This window comes from Octodon degus, unplaced genomic scaffold (assembly GCF_000260255.1).
Source record: "Octodon degus isolate 3935 unplaced genomic scaffold, OctDeg1.0 scaffold00178, whole genome shotgun sequence".
In the NCBI taxonomy this organism is placed as follows: Eukaryota; Metazoa; Chordata; class Mammalia; order Rodentia; family Octodontidae; genus Octodon; species Octodon degus.
The window spans coordinates 3,526,545-3,534,725 of NW_004524754.1; the positions used below are offsets into that span (position 1 = coordinate 3,526,545).

The following is an 8,181-nucleotide window of genomic DNA, read 5'->3' on the forward strand; positions in this document are numbered from 1 at the left end:
AGCCCTGATTTCATATTCTTAATAGTCTAAACTCTAACCCGTTTTGGAAAGCTTATCCTGGACTCAGAGTCTCTATCTTTAGGAAATAACATTGATCAAAATAAGTAAAAATTCTCTGTTAAATGTAACAATACGACATAAAGCTTTCAGCCTGAATTAAGAATATGGGGAGATAAATGATTTGTAGAATTTTAGTCCTTTGTTAAAAACCAAGGAGAAGAAATTACACATACATTATGTGTTTTGTTTTCTGAAAACAGACAACTGCTGAAACCAAAGAGCAAAATAAAAAAGGACGATGACTTCCTAGATCACACCCACTCCCTGGCTCTCTCACCCACACGTCCCACGTGTGACTTCTGCCCGGCATGCACCCGCCTTGCTCACAACGCGGGCTCCCAGGGTGACCTGTTGGGAGTGAGGGAACATTTGGGGAGGGGACCCAGGACTGGCATCACAGGTGCCCACGGTTTTCCGGAGTTTACTTTGGATTACTTGTCAGAATGGTTTTAGTTCTCTCCTCAGAGGAGACAGACTTGAAATGAATTTCAGGTGCTTTCAGAACAAAAGCGCTACCCATTTGCTTTTCAGTCTTCGTCAGAGCTGCACAACGGATTTGGAGGCAAATACAATGCAAGTAACTTTCTCCAAGATGAAAATCTTTTTGTTTCTTCCAGGCTTTTCCATTTGGTGGCCGGGGAGGAAATAGTATCCTGAGGGATTCCGGAAAACGTGGGCCATTGCGCCCACACTATTGCTCACTCACGCTGCATTTGCTACTGTGTTCCTTAACACATTGTCTTCTCATGGAAAAGGAGCCCCAAATGCAACCCTTCTCCTGAGACACAATCTTCATCTACACCAAGATAGAATGAAGTTGTATAGATGTTGCTTTTTAAATATACTACAGCTTGAAATAATTAAGCTTTTTTCATCAGATTAATTTTTCTAGAAACAACGAATAAAGCTTGTGCTAACATCCTGCCCTACTCTTTTAAAAAGAATATAGTGCCATGCAATTGAGGAAGGAAATGAGACCGTTTGCCCTGTCCTGCCTCACTAGTTATAAAAACCACACTTTTACAAAAGGTATATTGAGCCACTTCAATTGGCTTCACACAGAGTTAGCTTAATGGCCATGATGTAAGATAAACTTCATGGAATAAACTATGTCCACAGCCTTTTCCTTACTCCTAAATTTGGTGGGTAAGTATAATACATTAGTCTCCAGGCTGGAGGCACACAGCTGTAAGCTCAGCACTCAGAAGCCTGAGCCAGCAGCATCACCCTGAGTTCAAGCCCAGCCTGAACTACATAGCAAGACCTTGTCTTGTGGCATTATCTCCCTAGTGTAAGAACCTAAAAGAGTAAATACAATCCAAAAGGCATAATAGATATTATGAAAGAGAAAAAAATTGACCAAAGGGAAGGAACAACTGGGATGAGGGCAAGGAGAGAGAGAGAGAGAGAGAGAGAGAGAGAGAGAGAGGGGGGGGGGCGGTGAGCCAGCACAGTGGATTAAGCACCTGCTTAGGCAAGCCCAGGGACCAAGATTTGATTTCTGCCACCACTTCGCACTGGCCCTGCCCCTGGGCATGCTGAGCTACCAACACCGGACATGGTGGCACACGCCTGTAATCCCAGTGCTGGGGAGGCTGAAAACAGGAGGATCACTGTGAGTCTGAGCTGCGTAGTGAGACCCTGCACCAAATACATAAAAAAGTATATATACATGATAGCTTGGATAACTATATTGCTACTTTCTATTGGTCTATTGAAAGGAACAGTTAATGCTTAAATTTATTTTCTTTTTAGTTTTATTTTTTTTGGCTAATTTTGCATGCCTATATCTGGTAATCTGAGCAACTAATGTGAATACAACAATATGCAATATAACAGTCATTGTTGAATTGATATCATCTTGTTTAGTGAAATGTTTCTAATTATTTGAACTACTCTTTTATTTTCTTTAAAAAGTCAGATACTTCAATAAACAGTAGCTGACAATGGAAGTAACAATATAGTAATAAACCACATGTCCTGTATGTTTCCTCCATCTTCCCCTCATCACATGGTTCATTCATTCTTCATTCATTCATTTACTCAGGACACTAGGATCAAGTGTACATGCCAGGCCAGAATAAGTGCTAATTTCTAAGCATATGGTTATGAAGAGACCAATGTTCATTTTCAGGAAGCTGCTAGGCTTGCTGAGAAGAGTTTAAGTGCTAAATCCATAATTTGATGACATAGCAGAAGAGAAAATGGAGAAAATATAAAAGATTGCTCAGGCATTTAACAATACTATATTTGCACACAGAAGGAACCAGTGGCCTATTTTCAACTGGGAAGTCTGCTCCATATCCTTCAGGACTTCCTACTTGAAATTCAGGTTTTGGAAATGAAAGGTGAAGTAGGAGACTGTTCTGGCAAAGGGAGTAACTCATACCTATGTGGTTGTCCCTCAGCATCTGCCCATGGAGCATTGGGTCTAGAACTTCCCAAGACACCAAAACCTGTATTTGTGCAAGTGCCTTATACACAATATTGTGGTGTTAGCATGTATTCTATACCTCCCCACAGACTCTAGGTAATCTCCTGATGGCTTCTAGCATCTAATACAACATAAATGCTAAACAAAGAGTTTAACTTTATAGAACACTATAAATCAGGATGGAGATGAAGCCATGGGCTTGCAGAACTCTGGGCCCAACACAGATAATTATGAAAGGATCGTGGCTCCTCTGGGCTATCAGAGACTAAGTGTCTGATCCACTAAATTAGCATTTAGTATCCACACGGCAGATGACAACCACACTAATAGCATACAACTAGGATCTGGCTTTCTTAGAAATTATAAAGCTAGTGAGATCTGAGTCCTGGCCCTCTAAGCAAGAGTTTGGAAGTTCAAATCTGATATAACACCAGCTGTATGACAAGCTCCATGACATTCTCAGCCACTGTGAGACAAGAGCTCCAGAAAAACATCATAAGACCTGGCCACAGAACAGGGCCACAAAGCACTGTGTAGAAGCATTCTCAAAGCATCTCAACTGGAAGAGAAAAAGAGAGAAATTAATTAAAACCCCTCCCACTCAAAATTAACGTTTAGTTTCCAAAACATATGTGGAAAATGAGTGCTAAGAAAGGTTCAATAGATAAGCATGGGAGGCTGAGGATCACAAGTTGAAGGCCAGGCTGAGAAATTAAGTGATTTAGTGACTTTTTTTTTTGTTCTCAAAGGTCTGGGCAGGTAGGTCAGAATGAGAGCCTGGCTTCAATCTCCAGTACTGAGAAAGGAAGGAAGAAAGGAAGGAGCAGAAGGTGGGAGGGGAAAGGGAGAGAGAGAGAGAGAGAGAGAGAGAGAGAGAGAGAGAGAGAGAGCATAAAAGAGTAGAATAGTTAAGAGATAGGAAGGGTAGACTTTAACATATTTCTAATTTGAGTACTATGGAAGAAAGGAATCAGGAGTAAAAGTAATGATGAAGAAAACATTGTTTGAAACACAGTAGCTTAAATTGGTAGTGATGCTGCGTGTCTGTAGTCCCAGCACTATGGAATCTGAGGCAGGAGGAGTGCAAGTTCTACTCTAACCTGGGCAACTTGGAGAGACCATATCTCAAAAATTTTTAAAGATGCTTTTTTGAGGGCTGAAGATGTGATTTAATGTGAAGACAATAGATTCAATTCCTATAACTGAGAAAACAAATAAATGAGTAAAGAAAGAACTTAGAATTTTTCAGACTTAGAGAAAAATACAAGAACTCGTAACAAAAGTGCACTTTGGGTACAAAGCAGGATGATCCACATCGTAGTGAAGTTGCACAGTGAACATCATTGATAAAAGGCTAATCTTTAAAGCTATCAGAGGGAGAAAGTAGATTAGTTAGAAAAAATTAATGACTATATTGAGGTTACATCTCAAGTTTTCATCAGTATCAACAAAAATGAAGGCACTGGAGTCATATCTTAAAAATGCCACCCTCCTATAAAGACGTGTCTTGGGTTCCTTGTCTTTGGACGCGTAAGAATCGGAGGCAGAAACATTTTTGGATTTGGTGACATCTGGGCCAGCTTGCTCCCTGAAGGCTCCAGCTCAACCATCTCACATAAAAGAAAAAAGAAATGTGGAGGTGAATTTACATTCAGCTGACTCTTATTCAGGAATGAGGTATGAAGTTAAAATATTTCAAATATAAAAGGTAAGTGTCAGGGCTGGCAAGATAGCTCAGGAGACTAAGCACCTGTGTAGGCAAGCTCAGGGACTGGAGTTCGATCCCCAGCACCACATGCTGTATTGACCCCACCCCCAGGCATGCTGAGACAGTCACCGAATCTGGGTGTGGGGACCCATGCCTGTAATACCAGTGCTGGAGAGGCTGAAAACAGGAGGATCACTATGAGTCCAAACTGCATAATGAGACCCTGTACCAAATACAAAAAATAAAATAAAATGAAAGTCACAATAAAATTATTTAAAAAACAAAAAAAGAAAGTCACTATTAATCTTTAGCAAGAGAATTTATTATGTTAATTGTTTTAAATTTTTATTTAAAGTATAGCAAATTGTACAGAACTATATATGCCATTAAAATCACCACTGGCTATAGAAGAATACTTTTTTGTATTTAAAAAAACAGAAGCACAATTATAGAAAATAAGTAAAAAGTGGAAGAGGGAAGTGCATAATAGTTAAGAAATAATTATGACCAGGATAGAATTAAAATACTGAAAAAGTTTGGATTTGTTCATAAAAAGGTGTGTATGTTATATATGTATAAGGATAACCACTTAATGACTAGAAATGCATAGTATAGATTCTAACTGAGGCAGAGAAAAAGATAAGTATAAAAATGTTATCACTCCCAAAACACAAAGAAAAACAGGAAAAAAAAAAATAAACAGAAAAGACAAAAGAAGGTAACTCACAAACCTGTAAATGGATTGAAGTTGGAGACTGAATCAATGAGTACCAAAATGAATGAGAGTGATCCAGGTGTATATGTGCAATTGCTTAGAAACACAGACCTGAGTCAGTATCGTTCCAAAGACTAGAAATTAGCCAGGGGTGGTGACCCTTGCGGGCAAGCCCTATGCTTGGGGTCCCAAGCTCGAACCCAGCCTGTGTATTTCAGTGACTTAGGAAGAGTCTGTCTCAAAATAAGAAGTGAAAAAAAGGAGGAAACTGCAGCTCAGTGCAAAGACCTGAGTCCAATCACTAATACCACCAAAAAATTTAAAAATAAACAACATCCTGAAAGAACATTGAGAAGCAATATTAATATTTAACAAAATGGAATTCATGGCTAAAAGAACAAATAGGGGAAAAATGGATGCCATATACTAATAAATGGATCATTTTCCAAGATGATGGAATGATCCTGTTCTGACATCTACCTGATAACATGGTATCAAATCATTGTAAAGGCAAAAATGTACAATTTTGTATATACAGTAGATTTTTTCAATCTCCAAAAACATGAATCAAAGAGACAAAAAGTCTGTAAGAATATTTGAAGAAAACAAATATAAATTTATTTTAGAGCCTGAGCTTTCGTATCGTGCCCTGCGCTGCCCAGACTCATGAACACTACAGTCAGGATGGCTAAGGGGGACCCCAAGAAGCCAAAGGGCAAGACAACTGCATATGCCTTCTTTGTGCAGACCCGCAGGGAGGAGCGCGAGAAGAACCCAGAAGTCCCTGTCGATTTTGCAGAATTTTCCAAGAAGTGCTCAGAGAGGTGGAAGACGATGTCTGGGAAAGAGAAGTTTAAGTTTGGTGAAATGGCCAAGGCAGATAAAGTTCGCTATGACCGAGAGATGAAAGATTATGGACCTGCGAAGGGAGGCAAGAAGAAAAAGGACCCCAACACACCCAAAAGACCACCTTCTGGATTTTCCCTGTTTTGTTCGGAATTCCACCCCAAGATCAAATCCACCAACCCTGGTATCTCTATTGGCGATGTGGCCAAAAAGTTGTGTGAGATGTGGAATAATTTAAATGACAGTGAGAAGCAGCCCGACATCACTAAGGCGGCGACACCGAAGGCGAAGTATGAGAAGGTCGCGGCTGACTATATAAGTCTAAAGGAAAGTTCGATGGTGCAAGGGTCCTGCAAAAGTTGCATGGAAAAAGGTAGAAGAGGAAGAGGAAGAAGAGGAGGAGGAGGAAGAAGAGGAGGAAGAGGAGGAAGAGGAGGAGGAAGATGAATAAAAAACTTGTCTCTTTGTGAATCCCTTCGAGTAGGGGAGTGCCGTGCCTGACCATTTCTTAGGTTAAATGCCAACTGGATTGCTATCATGTAGTCTCTCAAGAGCTCCGGAAGTTGGCGGTAGTTGCTCAACGTGGCCACGGGGGTCCGGAACGCTGTGAAATTGTTTCAGAGCTGTATATATTTCCAAACATTTTCAAACTGAAAAGGCACCTTGTGTTCTCCTCGCTCTGTGCACTTTGCTGTGACTGTGAAACGGCATTTGGAGATGTCTCTGGCATTCGTTTTTTAAGTTGTAGGGTGGTGTTAACTGTGACGTCATTGGCTAGAAACCCTGAGTTACCAACTGTACATATTTAGAGTTTGTAAAAAGAGCAGAGCAACCCAGGCAAACCCTCGATGCTTCCTGCTTAGCGCTGAGGCCGTGGGGCAGATGCCACTGAGCAGGGACCTTAGACAAGTTGCTGCTGTGGCTGTGGCAGGCACCAGTCAGCTTCTGTATAGTGACCTAGTGTCCTGCTGCCCTCTCTTAGCTGGGGACTGAGAAGGTCAGCTGGCATGAGAAGTGTTTGGATTCATTACTGGCTTTTTTGTTTTTTTTGGTTTTTTTTTTAGTTAAGTGCTAAACTGTTTGATTTCAAACTGTAGAACTCTTCATTGGCAAAGAGTCAGAGAAAGTTCAAGATGCTTCTGTATTTAAACACGATTTGCACTGTTGTGGTGTTTTTCTGTATGTTTAGAACGCTGAAATGTTTTCCAAGTTAAATAAACAGTATTACATTAAAAAAATTCATTTAAACTTTATATAAAACTGCATCCAGCAGAAAAATATGATTTTTTCCTTGTTAGAACATTTGTAAAATTAGCTATCCTATGAAGAAAGTTTCAACTTTTTAATCATTTGTATCACACATGTTTTTTTAACCATAGTACGATTAAATTAGATGTCTTCGAAGAGGAGAGTTTCCAAAGGAAGGCATAAAACAGAAGTGGGGGAAAATGTATAGTTAGACATTTAAAAACATCGCCATGCTTTCTGGTTCAAGAGAAATTGTAATGGAAAATTGAAAGTGTTTTAAACTGAGTGAAAATGAAATGATTACATAAAAGTATATAAAACAGTTAAAGTTGAACTAAAAGGTATGGCTAAAAATTTTAAAAGTTTACAGAAGAAGGACAAAAGAAAAGAATGTATCATTAATTCAAGAAGCAAGGAAAAATGTAAAAGAGAAGGAGCTTAAAAGGGCAAAAGGAAAGGAATAATAAAGTAGAAATCAATGAATTAGAAAACACAATATAAAAGATTGACAAACTAAAATTTTAACTTTTTGAGTAAAAGAAAAATCTCTAGCAAGGTTCATTCAGAAGAAGGCACAAACAATATTCCAAATAACAAAAGAAACAGAATCACCCATATTAAAATAAACCACATCCTGCGAAAAACAAACTAATTTATTCACGTAAGTTTGAAAATTCAAAAGAAAGCTTGAGGTCTCTTTCATAAGGAATAAACAGAGAATAAATTCTGGGATAAAAGTGATAGTCTTAGCCACACGTCAACTTCTGTTTATAAAGACCCTCTCATTCTTTCTTCATGGATGGTTACCTTTGTTTTGGAAGAGCACGTTTAAAAATCATAACGAGATAGCCCGGTGGTCTAAAGCTCCTGCTTAGGGAAGCTTAGGCAAGCACAGGGACCACAGTTCAGTGGCTGGCACCACATGCCACACCAGCCCCACCCATAGGGCAGGCTAGGCTGGTCACACAAAAAAAGTAAATCAAAAAAAAAATCATAACTTAGTGATGTTATATTTGATCATGATACATCAACTTGAATGGAGTAAGAAATGCCTAGCAGATTACTAAAGCACCTTTCTGGGTGTGTTTGTGGACTCTTGACATGTAAGTAAACAAACTGCAGACAGAAGCATCACCACCACCACCACCACCACCACCACCACCACCACCA

At 39.5% G+C, this 8,181-nt stretch overlaps 1 non-coding gene and 1 pseudogene across 1 annotated transcript; both read left to right on the top strand.

The window, feature by feature from the left end:
- Window positions 1-3,981: 3,981 nt before the first annotated feature.
- On the top strand, window positions 3,982-4,113 carry LOC111813290. Its single transcript, XR_002818591.1, has one exon. It is a non-coding gene; the product is annotated as a small nucleolar RNA SNORA38 (small nucleolar RNA).
- Window positions 4,114-5,601: 1,488 nt separating this feature from the next.
- On the top strand, window positions 5,602-6,214 carry LOC101564927 (annotated as a pseudogene).
- The last annotated feature ends 1,967 nt before the right edge of the window (window positions 6,215-8,181 follow it).